Source organism: Canis lupus, chromosome X (genome assembly GCF_011100685.1).
Source record: "Canis lupus familiaris isolate Mischka breed German Shepherd chromosome X, alternate assembly UU_Cfam_GSD_1.0, whole genome shotgun sequence".
NCBI classification, from domain to species: Eukaryota; Metazoa; Chordata; class Mammalia; order Carnivora; family Canidae; genus Canis; species Canis lupus.
Genome location: NC_049260.1, coordinates 106,169,055 through 106,183,779, shown reverse-complemented (window position 1 = coordinate 106,183,779; position 14,725 = coordinate 106,169,055). Strand labels below are relative to the sequence as shown.

Here is a 14,725-nt window from a genome sequence, read left to right as displayed (position 1 = left end):
GCAGGAAAGATTAGTGAAAAATAGTTGGGGAAGATGAAGGCATAGAGGGGTGTCATATGATTAAAGTCTGTAGAAAAACTCCTGGAGGCCATGGATCCAAGGGACGTGGACACGTCCTCCAGATTTGGGGGTACAAGAGAGGGGCAGACTTTGGAGTGCATATCGGAGGAAATAGACAAAAGGTGGCCTTGCCATATGCAGTAGGTTACTGAAGCAAGAAGGAAACATGTGAAACTTCTTCTTCCAAAAGGTGTTATGAAGTTACAAAGTATTTCTCAAAGAACTTCAAATGAACCAATTTCTGGTTTAATAATAAAAATAACAACAGTAATGATGAGTCCCATTTATTGAGCCCTTACTATGTGCCAGCCACCATGCCAAGCTCTTTACATGGTCATTTCATCTGAAAACTACCCTGTGACTATTTTACAGATGGAGAAACTGAGGCTTAGAGTGGTTAAGTCAAACAGCTAATCAGCAGTGGAAGCTACCCTCCCATTAGATTTCCCTTAATCCCAGAACAAGGAAACACTCCACCATCCTGCCTCCCATCTTTGTGAGAGCTCAGTTGCTTGAGACTCTGCCTCTGGCAGTAAAGAGATCTGGAAAAAGTGATGTTTTTGAATGTTAATTCCAGTTGATGGGAAAGACAAACTGGAAAGAGAGACCCTGGGACCAGGAAAACAGGAGACTGAACCAGCGGGAGGAAATGAAAAGGCAGGATTTTGTGAAATTTCTGGAAGGAGGAACTGACAGGTTCTGAAGACACAGGATCCTCCTGTGCCAGACTTTGTTTTATTTCATTTAGAACATCATGGAGATCTTTCCATGACAGTACATAGAGACCCATCTTACCATTCTCTGTGCTTAGGGTTCCATTCTGTGGGAGCACTGCTATTATAAATGCTATTTCAGTGAACACTCTGGAGCAAGAAGTCCTTGCGTCTTGGCACATATACAGTATCAATTCCAAGTAGTGAACCTTCTAGGCTGAAAGAAACATATTTTAAGTCTTGGTAGATTTTTTGGAGAATTTCATAGTTGAGATGATTCATATTTTAAAACAGGGATGGGAAAAGCCTTCTTTGGTAGGGTTAGTGAAAAATATAGCAGATATAAATGGATTGGTTGCCATTCATAAGTGTAATAAGAAAGCACAGGGCCTTACATACCTTTCTAAACTGGACAAACATCAGTGCTGTTGCAGCTAATGACAGGAAGAAAGGGAACAGAAGGCATGGTAACCCTAAGGGAACCCTAAGGGAATGTTGACGATCTGGTAACTCGTTTTTTCATTACTTCAAGGAAGGAGACCTAAGCAGCTGGGTGGCTGTGGCTGTCATTGACTAGAGCAGACGGCCTTTCTCCAAAAACAGGACTGGCCCACTGAATGGAAGGCGATTTTCAGACATGATAGCAATGTGACGTTATTTGTAGTTTTGAGAAGGTTGGCTGTTATTTTTAGACAGGAGAGCCAAAGAACTCTTAAAATTAGCTCCCAAAGGGAAGAGACAGTAGACTTGAGTATTATTATTAAATATAATGGTCCAGTCCCAGAGCACCTGGGTGGCTCAGTGTTTGAGGGTCTGCCTTTGGCTCAGGTCATGATCCTGAGGTCCTGGGATTGAGTCCCAGATTAGGCTCCCAGCAGGGAGCCTGCTTCTCCCTCTGCCTGTGTCTCTGCCTCTCTTTGTGTGTCTCTCACAAATAAGTATATAAAATATTTTTTTAAATAATGGTCCTGTCCCCACAAAATGACATTTCACTATGCTGCTAAGAGAGTCAGTTCTGAGTGGCATATTCCCGGCACTAACTGCCTCTGGCAGAAAAGCTGCCTGGTCCCAGTGCCCAGATCCTGGGCATCGTGAACCACGTAAGAAGTAGGAAGTGGATTGGAATGGGGGAAGGATGTGGCTGAGAACTAGCTCTCTCTCCCAGATAGACAAGTGGCAACAAATGCAGGGAGTTTTTAGGAAGAAACCTGTGCAAGGAGATAATGAGCCTATTTTTAAGATTTTCACAGACTGGATCAGTAAGCAGAATACTACCAGGTTTCTTCATTCACTCAACAAATGTTTATTGAGCATTTACTATGTGCCAGGCACTAGGATTGGCATCAGGAGTCCAGTGTTGAACAAAACAAAAGTGGCCCCTGCCCTCATGAAGCTTAGTATATCACAGGAGAGATGAGTACTAAGCAAACACATAGATGAATACATAGCTGCAGATAGTAATGCGTACTTTAAGCAGAAAAAAAGAAATAGGTTCTGTGATAAAGAATATACCAGTAGGGCTTGGCTGAGGAGTCAGGAGGGCCTCACCGAGATAGCCTGACATTTAAAGTGAGTCAGGCATGAAGAGAGGGGGACAGGTGCTTAAAAAGCCAGGACGAGGGATGCCTGGGTGGCTCAGTGGTTGAGCATCTGCCTTCAGCTCAGGGTGTGATCCTAGAGTCCTGGGATTGAGTCCTACATCAGGCTCCCTACATGGAGCCTGCTTCCCCCTCTGCCTGTCTCTGCCTCTCTCTATATATCTCTCGTGAATAAATAAATAAAGTATTTTTTAAAAAGCTGGGAGGAGAGCCTTTAAAGGCTGAGGGAAATGTGTGTGAAAGAACTTTGGGGAATCACTCTCAGAGTTGCTGGTCAGGCTCTAGAGACCCAGCTGGACAAATTGCCTCATGAATGTCCACAGGAACAGCTTGCATATGGGTCTGGCCAGTTCCACAGAGTGAGCTTCCATAGTATCCCCAGGCCCCGGAGCCTCAGAGCACCAGAGTCCCTGTGATTTCCACTTCTGCTCCACACTTGCCATCAGCAGGGCCAGCCTGCCTGCTGGACACCCGGGCCTCGCCTCGGTTAGGGTTTACGACTGAAGCAGCCCTAGCCTTCAGGAGAAGAACAAGCAGCAACAGAGGCCGAGAGCAGGAAGCAGAGCCAAGGAAGCAGGCCCTGCCAACAACTTCCGTGCCTTCTCTCTCTGTCTGCATGGCTGCCCAGGGAGCCCCCGGTGACTGTTTATGGTGATCTGTTTGTTTCACAACTGACAAAGAAGGAGGGAGCCCTTTCTGACATTTTTGCCCAGAGGCCCCAGATTTTTCAGTATGAAACTGCCAAATACGCAACTTTGGGGTGGATATTTGGCTGAATCACTTTGAAGGGCCTGTCAGTGCCTAAAATGGAAATTGTTAGAAAGCAGAGGCGGTCGGTTGCCAGCAACCATGAAATGGTAATGACCAAATCATTTATTTTTGCAACGAAATGTCATCCCCTAACACTACAAAGGCAGGGTTTTTTTTTTTTTTCTAGCTTGAAAGTCCTGACTACCTATTAAAAAAAAACCAACCTTCCAAAGTGGTTCTGTGTGCCACACACGTGTGCATACACGCCCTATCGTGCTCCCACCCTCCATCTTCCCGCCCAACCAAGCCTCTTCCATGTTCCTGGAGGCCAGCTGCAAGCTGGGATGAATTAAGACGTTGGCTGATTGTGAAAGGTAATCAGGCTTTAGCCACCCTATAAAATGAAGGGGAGTTCATTCGCTTATTTATAAGATAGTGTGTGGCCGACTTCACCCACATGGCAAAGTCTGTAGGCAGCAACAGACTCTACCCAACAATGTGATGTGGGTCTTTTTTTTTTAAGATTTTCTTTATTTATTCATGAGAGACCCACAAAGAGAGGCAGAGACATAGGCAGAGGGAGAAGCAGGCTCCTCACAGGGAGCCCAATGAGGGATTCGAGCCCAGGACCCCGGGATCATGGCCTGAGCCAAAGGCAGACATTCAACCACTGAGCCACCTAGCACCCCATGTGTCTGTTCAAGTCTAGCTGGAGGAGACATGACCCTCCTCCATAGAAACCCTAAGGTTTCTATCTGCTCAGTAGCAGGCAAATCAGGCAAAAGCTCTAATTCTATATCTTTTTATTTTTAAACCCTGGTACTTTGTTCTTAGTTTAGGAGGAAGAGGCTGGAAAATACATTGTGGATTCACACTGGGGAATGAAAGAGGATCTGCTGTTTCTTTGAAAACAGCCATTAAGACCCTGTTCCCTAGGGCCAATTCCTGGCAGCTTGCCCCGCTGACAAAGCCCCAAGTCCTTCTTTACATTTTTCCATATTGACTCTCCTGTGAGGATCAGTAAAAACGTATACTACCATAAGATTCATTTTAAAAGAATACTTTACAAGCCTTCTGGCTTGAAAATATTTCAATGGTATCTGCACATTCAGAACTGAGAAGCAAGGTGGTTCCACTTGGCTCTCACAGGAGTAAGGTTTGAGAGGTATCTTGGGATTGTGGTCATTAGTCCTCAAGGTTTTGACCAGCTTCTTTCTCAACAGAAGTGGTTTTCCCCCCAGAGCCCCTTGTGATTGTTGGTGTGGGATCCATTTCGTAAACAGGTCTGGTGTGAGGTTATGGGGACGTTACCATCTAGCTGTGAGCCTTGGTCATATGAATGCGGCAGCCCCTTGGCATCTCACTGCATTAGAGCCTGTTCTTATGAAACCCCTGTCCTTCGAGGGGTTATGGCTCTGGTGTTGGGGGGGATACCTTCCTTCCTATTTCCTCATATGGTGGGCTCAAGGGAGAATTATAAATTAGGTCAACTCTGTCATTTCTGGCCCTTTCCCCAACTTTTAATAACTCACTGATGCTCAGTCCACAGGCATCTGATCCCCTTCTCTCAACTTCAGTCTCTCCATCTGTAACAGGAAAGACTTTGAATTTGCTGCAAGTTCTCCCCAAACTCTGACACTTGGCAAATCTAATGGATTTACCAGCTCAGAGGAATGGGGTCACTTTCCAATGCTTGCTTTCTTTTGAGGAAACCCATCTTCTAGGATGATCTTTCCCTATGTTGTCCTCATAAGAGGAAAACATGACTCATTTCAGGTGATGGAGAGTCAACACTTGGCAGCTCTGCATGGAGAAGCCTTTTTCCCTGTAGAAGGGGCACAGAGTGCCACGGAAACCAGGCCAGGCACCTACACCTGGCCAGGGATGCAGGCACATGAGGCAGGTGGAGTGGGCAGTCTTTACAGGGGCCAGCATCATCTGTACCATCTCAGTCCTCCCAGGAAGCTGGCCCCACTTGGAAGTGTGATGGCTCAGAGCTGAGCCCTGGGTCAGAAGAGCAGCTGCCCTGCATACTAGTGGTTTAAGTTCATGAACCTCTATGTACCTCAGTTTCCTAATCTGTAAAATAGGAATAAGAACTCTACTGTTGTGAGGATTAAATGAGATCAAATGAGCATGTAAATTGCTTAGAACGATGTCCAGCATGTACAGAATAAATGTCCAGTAAATGGTAACTGTCTTCATCATAGGGTACCAGATATGTATCCAGGAGTGGAGAGGGTCACATTATAAAAGGTTCTTCTCTCTCATGTGCCTGAGGACAAATCCTCTGAGGTGTCTGATCTGGAATAAGTGCCTTCTTCCTTTCTGCAGAACCAACTGTCCAGCAGATAGCCAGTCTATCCCAGCCTAGGGTCACAAGTCAGTGATAACAACCAGTAGGGTGGCAAATGATCTGAGGAGAGGGAAGTGTGGTCATTGAAAAGTAAGCAATTGCTTTCCTTGCCTGCAGAGGATTTATCAGAACTCAGAACTGAAGGCTTTCAGAGTTGACAAAGGATCTTTTAGAAAAGAATGTTCCCTAGGGGTTCTCCATGCCTGCAGAGGTTCAAATGAGAGAAATCAGAGTGTGGTTAGACCCAGGGAAGACATGTGCATGTGGACATTTACCCACAGATGAATAAAATGATGGGCCAGGCTCCCAAAACAGGTCATGTAGTGTCTTCCCCTGGTAATTTCGGAAAAGAATGGCTGGTCATTGGTCCTAGATTGTCTCATAGACTGTTAGAGCAGGAAGAACCCTTGCAGGTCTCTTACTCAAGCCTTGATTTTAAGCCTGAGAATGCTAAGACCCAGAGAGAGGGGACAGTCGCCCTATGGCCGTAAGGCTAATTATTGGCAGGACCAGGATTTAAGTTGTAAGCCAACAGATCATGCCACTGTATCGTACTGGTCTTTTTAGGTACTCAAACTATTGTCCTTTCTAGTTCTGGAATGCTCTGTCATAGCAACATACTAAAAAGTAATTGAGGCCCACCCAGGGGACCTTGTAGGTACTGAGCAGCACCTCGCTTGCAGCTCCTCCAATGTAGCCAACCCAATTTTGGAGCTCTGGCTGTCAGAGCGTTTCAGCCAAGGCTCCTCACTCAACTAACTGGTCTTCTAAGCTTACCATTTGAAAGCAGCTGTGGTTAAAGCAGAGCTTGCTGACTCAGCCCATAGAGTAAGGATGACTAAACACAAGAATTTCCTGTTGGGGGGGGTGGTGGAAAATATCTTTCAAATGCATTTGTTTCAGGGAACCATTCTGATCAGTCAGGACCTGGCCCACCGTGGGCCCGTGAGGAAAAGCAGCAGGCTGTCCCCGCTCAGCACCAACACAGGATTTGCAGATGTTTCCTTTCTTTTTGCTAAACAACACTGTGGCTGTCTCGGCACCATTTTGGTCTGGCCCGCATTCACACAGAGCTTTATCTGCCAACTGGTACAGCCCAAAGCCAAGGGGAGCGGATGTCTCCCCTGACCGGAGGGGCCTTTCACATTCCCCTGCTCGGAGGCCTTCCCCCCAGGGGTGAATGGGGCTGATCTGCTTTATCTCAAGACAGCTTCAATTCTGAGCCCACCTTGAACTCGAAAGAGAGGTTCATTTATGCTGACTGATCAGAAAACAGTGTGGGCTGGCTTCCATCCTCAGGGTGCACTCTGGGGAGTTTGCAATCTGGAGTAAAGTCATCATTTTCAGGTCTAAATACCACACAGACATTGGACAACTTTAGGAAACGAACATTGACCTTCAGTTGGATTGCTCACCAGCTTAAGGCATTAATTCAGTGAAGCTAAAATTTGGATAAATATTTCAAGGCTCTTGGCTGGGAAGGAGTCTGCCTTGCTCAATTAGAAAGTTGGAGACACCTGGTGCATTTTGGGGGCGACACATTTTTACAACTTGCAAATTAGAAAGGGGGGCGGGGAAAGAGGGAGAGTGAAATCATCGGCCATCTTCTCAAAGCAATACACAACTCCAACAGTTCCGACATAGAGGAGTCCATAGAGGGGTTGAGTCCGAGGGGCTGCCTCATCCCCTCTCTCCTCTCTCCATCCCCAGCCGCGCATTCACAAGGAGGAAACAGAACCGACTGCCTTGGAGGTCTCAAAGAGGGTCAAGGATATATTTTTCGTAAGTGAATAACAATTTCTTATTCCAATGGGGGGGATGTTCTGGGATAGGCAATGTGGGGTCATGGAAAGGCATCTGGGTCTTGGAGGGGGGAAAGTAGGAGAGAGAGAGAGAGCCCCAATTCCTTGCCACCTGGCAGTGTGAGCTTGGAAATGTTATTTTACTTTTTTCCAAGCCTGTTTCAGATCCTGTAAACACTTAAGGTACATAAAGTGCCTGGGAATAATATGGCCTCAATAAATGTTTTCTAAATTTCTGAATTTCTAATGGTTATGGATCCTTACGTTTGTCCAACACATGACAGTGCATACAATATTTCTGTGTTCACTCTCTTTTTCGAATCTGGCAAGATGCATATGATGTAAGTGGGGTAAGGATTGTTACCTGTCTGATAGAGGGAAGTGAGGCTCAGGGAGGTAAGGAGGCTATACCTGCAGGAACAAGGGCTCCAGGTCCACCATTCCTTCAGACATTCTACACAACGTCTCATTTTCAAGTGTAAAGGTTTTTAAAGGATAAAATGCTATAGGATCAATGCATCAGATCTGTGCCTTGCAACTAAGTGCCACTTGTATGAGGGCTCACACACTGGTCTTGGAATGACTTGGGTTGGGATTATCTAATATTTTTGTAAAAGAACAATAGGACCTCAGGTTAGTGAGGAATAACACTTGGTATTTGGAATAACATGGGCCAGAGTTGAGAAGGTCAATTATAGACTCAGGCGAGTGAGCGAATATATACTTAGTCCACCCCCATTGGGTACCTGGCCTCTCATTGGAGCTATTAAATGCTTAACAGGAGTGGACTTGTGGTGTGAATGTTCTTTGGCTTTCCATAGGTCTTAGAACCCTTGACTCATGGTGCTGAGTGGGGCTGTTATAGGTCAGATAGTCCAGTCGCCATCTAGCAAAGCCACTCCTGTCCACTGAGTGGCTATCCACCCTCCAGTGACCAAAAAAACTTCTTACAAGCTCTATGTGTCATTTCTAGTTCTGTGCCCTGCCCAGTACTGATGATGATCATCTGCGCCATGATCGTTTCTGACTGCATGGCGCTCTAGGGAAACCCAGAGATGCTCATTGCAAATGCAGCTTATGCAGGCAAGTAGGCATGCTCCTGAAAGTTACATGAAAACAAAATTTCCGTAGAGCAAATCCTGGTTTTTGCATCCAAGGCTGTTGCCTAATTTATCACTTTTTAAAACATAGGATTAGATTTGCTTAAGCAGCAATTTTTTTAAAACCTAGGGTCCGTAATTCTTGGATGAAATATAGGAAGCTCTATGGATTTTTCTGAAACTACACAAAATTGCATGTTTGCATTTATACACAGTTTTCTAGGAAGAGAGTTCATAGCTGCCCTTGGATTCTCAAAGGGGTCTATCCCCCAAAAGGTTAAGAACTGTTGGCCTAGAGGAAGGTGGAACTGTGATCGTGTTCATGAACGTCATAGTTTGCAGCCCCAACCTCAGGTTTCTAGGACGGTAGCTTTGGTTTGTTGTCTTCCCTCCCGCTGCCTCAGAAGGATGGGTAGGATGGGTACCCATGGGGCATGCTGCCAAGTTTCAATCATCCCCTGCCCTATTTGCAGATTGGCGGCCACACTAAGAGTTTGAGTGGGGATTGTTGGCTGTACGGCTTGAACTTTGGAGGCAAACAGCTCAGTGATTTGGGGCATGTCGCTTCATCTCTCTGAGCCAGTTTCCTCATCTAATAGGTGGGGAAAATCGCCAAGGTTGTTGTGAGGATTCTAAGCATGGTGATGGCTGTAACGTGCTTGACACATAGTAAGTGCTTGATAAATAAAAACGTCAACAGTATCTCTACCAGGTGGACAAGTCCTTAAGAAGACCTAAAGCAAGGCACCTGGGTGGCTCAGTCGGTTGAGCATCTGCCTTTGCTCAGATCATGCTCCCGGAGTCCTGGGATGGAGCCCCACATCAGGCTCCCTGCCATACATGCTTCTACCTCTGCCCTCTGTCCCCACTCACGTGCTCTCTCTCTGTCAAATAAATAAATAAAATACTTTTTAAAAAAAATACCTAAAGCTCTTTTCTGGCTGCATGGACAGCTCCTTCTGGGGGCCACATTGCTGCCCAGAGCCATACTCAGTGGCCCATTTGTGGGCATAGGAACAAAAACAATTGCACCTTTGCCGTTTGGCCAAACACTGGCTTTGGTCTTTTTAATGCTCATTCTTTGCTAAACACTGTTGAGGGTCCCTGAAACCATGTTTGGTTATTGAACCCAGAAATTCTAGGTAGGGGTTCAGGCTGTGTCTATAGGAGGCCAGAACAACCGGTGGGGTTAAATCAGCTCCAGACCCTCAGTCTGTGCTTTGTCTGGGCAGCAATAATATTGTCTAAAGGGCTTTTTCAACCCTGCTCCTATCTGTCTCAGAACAACCAGTGGAGGTCAGCAGGGCAGGTGTCAGAAAAGCCACTTATTGGTGGCAATCACGTAAGCAAGTCTGGGGGTTTTGAGTACTTGGTGAAGATGTGATGTTTTGCAAAAAGGAAAAGAAGCAAAATGAGAGTGTTAGCAAGAAATGTTAGTACTGAGTATCAGTTTTTGAGTTTTGGGTTTATTGGGAACAAATGAACATAGCGCAGAGCTAGGCACATGGCTTCTAGAGTCAGATCAGGCTATGGCCAGTTCCACAGGAGGGGAACTCATGAAACAGTCTAACATGTCACTGGATGGTTTGGTATGGTCAAGGGCTGTAAGGCCTCAGAGGAGAGAAAATGTAAGTCAGAAAGCTTCTGAAAGGCAGGCCTTGGGTTTAGGGAACCAGAGGAAAGAAAGAAAGGGTCGTAGGCAGATGAGCAAGAGCAGAGAGGCTGGACGGAGTGTGTGCCAGGGGCTAGAGGCACTTACACAGTAGCTAACCAGGGGGATGTTCAGGAAAGTAGCAGGAATTTTGGTTGGCATGGACCTGATATGGTAGGCAGTGAGGAGCAGCTCATAGTGGCAACAGAAGGGAATTAAAGGGGATGAAGTCAGAGAGTCCAGCTGGGAGCCACAAATAAAAATCCAGGCTTAAATGGGCAGAATGGTCTGGCCTAGCATGAGGCCATGGGAACAGCGAGTGGGAGCTTGCTGGTCTCTGGAGCCTCTGCCTAGAGTATCACCAAGAGTCTTCTCTCTGCAAGGAGCAAATTGATTTTGTGTCTTTATTTTTGTTTCTTTTCATTTTCATTCCAGTATGGTTAGCATAAAGTGTACTATGAGTTTCAGGTATACAATATGGTGATGCAACACTTCCATACATTATTTGGTACTCCTTGTGATAAGTGTTCTCTTCACCCCCTTGACCTATTTCCGCCCCCCCTACACTCTGGCGACCACCATTTCTTCTCTAGAGTTAAGAGTCTGTTTTGTGCTCTCTCTCTCTTTTTCCCTTTCCTTGTCTTTTTTTTGTTGTTGTTGTTTCTTAAAATCCACATATGCTATTTGTCTTTCACTGACTGACTTATTTCACTTAACATAATACTCTCTAACTCTACTCATGTTGTTACAAATGGCAAGACTTCATTCTTTTTGATGGCTGAGTAGTATTCCATTATGTATATATACCACCTCTTCTTTATCCATTCTTTGGCTGATGGACACTTTGGCTGCTTCCATATCTTGGCTGTTGTAAATAAAGCTGCCATAAACATTGGGATACATGTATCCCTCTGAATTAGTGTTTTCATATTCTTTGGGTAAACACCCTGCAGTGCTATAGCTGGGCCATAGGGTAGTTCTATAACTTTCTGAGGAACCTCCATACTGTCTTCCACAGTGGCCACACCAGTGTTGTCTAGCATAAGGAATGTCTCTCTCATACAGGACCAATCAGGCAAAATAACTTGCAAAGGAGAAAAACCAAGAGGTGATTCTCCATGTTACAGAATAGTTCTTTACCAAAGGATGCACAGAAGGCTCTTTGACTTGAAAACTCCCTTAAGTTTAGAATGCCTTCAGATTAGAACAGTAGTTTTTTTTGAATTTAGAAAGAATGGTCAAAAATTATATGGAAAAATTTTGTTTAAATAGCTAAAAGGGGGTGGTGAGGAAACCAGTCACATGTCTCCAGTTGTCTTTCTTATGATCCATGGCACTGTATAAAACTTACAACTTCTGAAAATAATACTAAGCTGCAGTAATTTTAAAAATAATTTATAGGGGCGCCTGGGTGGCTCAGTCTGTTAAGCATATGACTTCTGCTCAGGTCATGATCCCAGGGTGCTGGAATAGAGCCCCTCATAGGGCTCCCTGCTCAGCAGGGAGGCTGCTTCTCTCTCTCTCTCTCTCCCTCTGCCTTCTCTCTCTCTCTCTCTCTCTCTCTCTCAGATAAATACATAAAATCTTTTCAAGAATAATAATAATTTACATATGAGATTTAGTGAGCAGTAATAATAATAGTCAACATGTATCAAGGTCTTGCATGTTACTAAACAATTTAAAGACAGTACCCTGTTTAATATTCACAATAGTCTCTTGAGATATATTTTGCTATTTTCCCCCATTTCACAGATAAGGAAAATGATGCTTTCAGAGGAGTTAACTAAAGCATACAATATCCCCCCAAAAAAACAAGAAAGAAAGAAAGTCCCCTAAGTTATGTGCAGGTGAGCACCCTGCCTCCCAGGCAGGCTTTGGGGGTGCAGCGTGATAAAACACCTCCATGGTCCTCCTCCTCAGCCTCTGCCTGGAGTTCTACTTGATGTAGCAGATCTTGGGAAGCTTTTCAGGTGGAAAAAACACCTCTCTCAGCCTGCACAGATTGGTCATGGACCTGGTCCAGCAGTGAACTGATTTTGTTGACATTTCAGCAGGAAAGGTACAGAGAGAGAGGGTGCGGTGGGCGGGGTGGGGGGGGACGGGACTCAGGATTCAGTTCCCTGGGTTGTCCTGATAATTTATTTCCTCCATTTGAACATTTTCCTTTAGGAAAGAAAACCCAATGACGTGAAGTAGTTCTTTGCTCTGGTTCAGGATGCCCCATGCAGGGTGATGAATGTGGAGATGCCTCTGAGCGATCACGTTAGCTAGGACTCTGAAGCACTACTTCTACCTGCTATGTGTCTGAGTGGCCCAAGCCTGGTTCAATCCCCTTATACCCTAGACTGGGCCCCCTCATCTATGGGGGATGGCCATGCACTTGATGGAGGTCACCGACAGAGGCTGGATTCAGCACTGGCTCAGCTGAGGGAAGGTTGCATACATTCGCGCTTGCTAGAAGAGGATCTTGTTTTCACATTTAAGGGAATATAAAAATGACTTTGTTGTGTTCAAATTGCCTTGCTGGATGAATAGAGCCCTGTGGCTTCGGGGCTTAGAAAGGATTGGGCAGAGATGACATATTTCCTTATGTACGTTTCCATATGGCTGTATTTCCATCCAGGTGCTAAGTCCGTAGCTTTTATCTCAGGAGTCCTGTGAAGTTGTTTGGGGTCCCCAGGCTAAAACTAAGATCCTGATATCATTGAAACTCTTTTGGACAAAAGCTAAGGGTAGGGAAATCCTGGTTAGTTGCCGTAAGCAGTTTGTAACGTATAGGAGATGAAACCTTTGGTTATTGTTTAGGACAAACTACAGTTAACTCTTGAACAACCTGTTCACCCCCTATACAGTCAAAAATTGGTGTATAACTTTTGACTCCCCCAAAATTTAACTACTAAGAGCCTGCTATTGACCAGAAGCCTTACCGATGACAAAAAGTCTATCAACAGACATTTTGTACACTGTATGTATTATATACTGTATTCTTATAACAAGGTATGCTCAGAGAAAAGAAGATGTTATTAAGAAAATCATAAGGAAAATACAGTTCCTGGACTGTACTGTATTTATCGAAAAAAAATCTGGGGATCCCTGGGTGGCGCAGCGGTTTAGCACCTGCCTTTGGCCCAGGGCGCGATCCTGGAGACCCGGGATCGAATCCCACGTCGGGCTCCCGGTGCATGGAGCCTGCTTCTCCCTCTGCCTGTGTCTCTGCCTCTCTCTCTCTCTCTGTGACTATCATAAATAAATAAAAATTTAAAAAAAATCTGCCCGTAAGTGGACCTGTGCAGTTCAAACCCATCCTGTTCAAGGCTCAGCTGTATTCCCATTTTAATGATGACAGCAGCTCCTATATATTGAGAACTTCCTATGTGCTTAGAACCATGCTAACCTCCTTATGTACATAATCTCACATAAGCTTCACAAATCCCCAAAATCAAGGTGCTGGTGTTATCCTCCAGGTAACGGAAGAGGAAAGTGATAGAGAGGTTAAGAGATTTGACCAAGGCCAGGTGGCTAGCAAGTGGAGAGCTGGGATTTAAACCCATCATGTTCATGACCATGAAAACCTTTCCCCCAGGAAACTGCTCAAAATTCATCTCCCTGCAAATTTCAAGCAAAGACTCTAATGAAACTAAAATGTAGTTCAAGAAGCAAAAGTAGGGGCACATGGGTGGCTCAGGAGGTTAAGTGTCTGCTTTCAGCTCAGGTCATGATCTTGGGGGTCCTGGGATTGATCCCGGCGTTGCATTGGGCTCCCTGCTCAGTGGGGAGCCTGTTTCTCCCTCCGCCTCTGCCCCTCTCATGCTCTCCTTCACTTTCTCTCAAATGATAAAATCTTTAAGAAGCGAAAGTGGCTTTGTGAGGAGGACGATTTATAAACTTGTGTATGTGGGAGGCGGGAATCATGTCTGCAGGTTAGTTTGCTAGGGGAGCAATTATATCTCAAATGGGGAGAGAACAAGGAAGCTAAGGGGATGACGTGGAGTCTGACAGCCAGTGCCTTCAGTGGAGCTCGAGCCCCGAGGGGGAGAGGGCCAAGGCCAGAGGCTTGTAGGCCTGGGAATCTGTAGCACCAGGGAGAATACTTCTGAGCCTGGCTGTTGCAGAGCTGGGCAGGGGGACACTCAGCTCTTCGTGCTGACCTTCGCTGCTCTTGTGATTGGTGTCTTTTGTTCATATTTTTCTGCTATTGTTGGCATCTAAGAAGGTTTTTGATTTTGTGTGTTCACTGTGTCTCTAACAACCATACTGAAATCTTGTTAATTCTTTTTTTTTTTAAAGATTTCATTCACTTATCCATGAGAAACACACACACACACACACAGAGAGAGAGAGAGAGAGAGAGAGAGAGAGAGAGGCAGAGACACAGGCAGAGGGAGAAGCAGGCTCCATGCAGGGAGCCTGATGCGGGACTCGATCCAGGCCCCGGGATCACACCCTCGGCCGAAGACAGACACCCAACCACTGAGCCACCCAGGCATCCCAAATCTTGTTAATTCTGATATAAAATTAGAATTCACTCACATCTCTTGGGTTGTGTAGGTATGCAAACATATCATTAATGTGTATACACACACACACACATATCTTCTCCATTTTACAAATTAAAGAAACTGAGGTTCAGAGAGGGTTAGTAACTCCCCCTAGGTCACACAGCTAGTAAGTGACAGTGCACAGGTTAAACAATAG

General features: G+C 45.4%; 1 protein-coding gene across 1 annotated transcript in view; it reads left to right on the top strand.

Moving 5' to 3' along the window:
* The first annotated feature begins 7,186 nt into the window (after positions 1-7,186).
* Positions 7,187-14,725, top strand: part of PLAC1 (placenta enriched 1) — a 44,988-nt gene continuing 37,449 nt past the window's right edge. The window contains exon 1 of the mRNA NM_001313828.1: positions 7,187-7,259. The gene's annotated coding sequence lies outside the window, so the exon portion shown is untranslated. The remainder of the gene's footprint in view (positions 7,260-14,725) is intronic.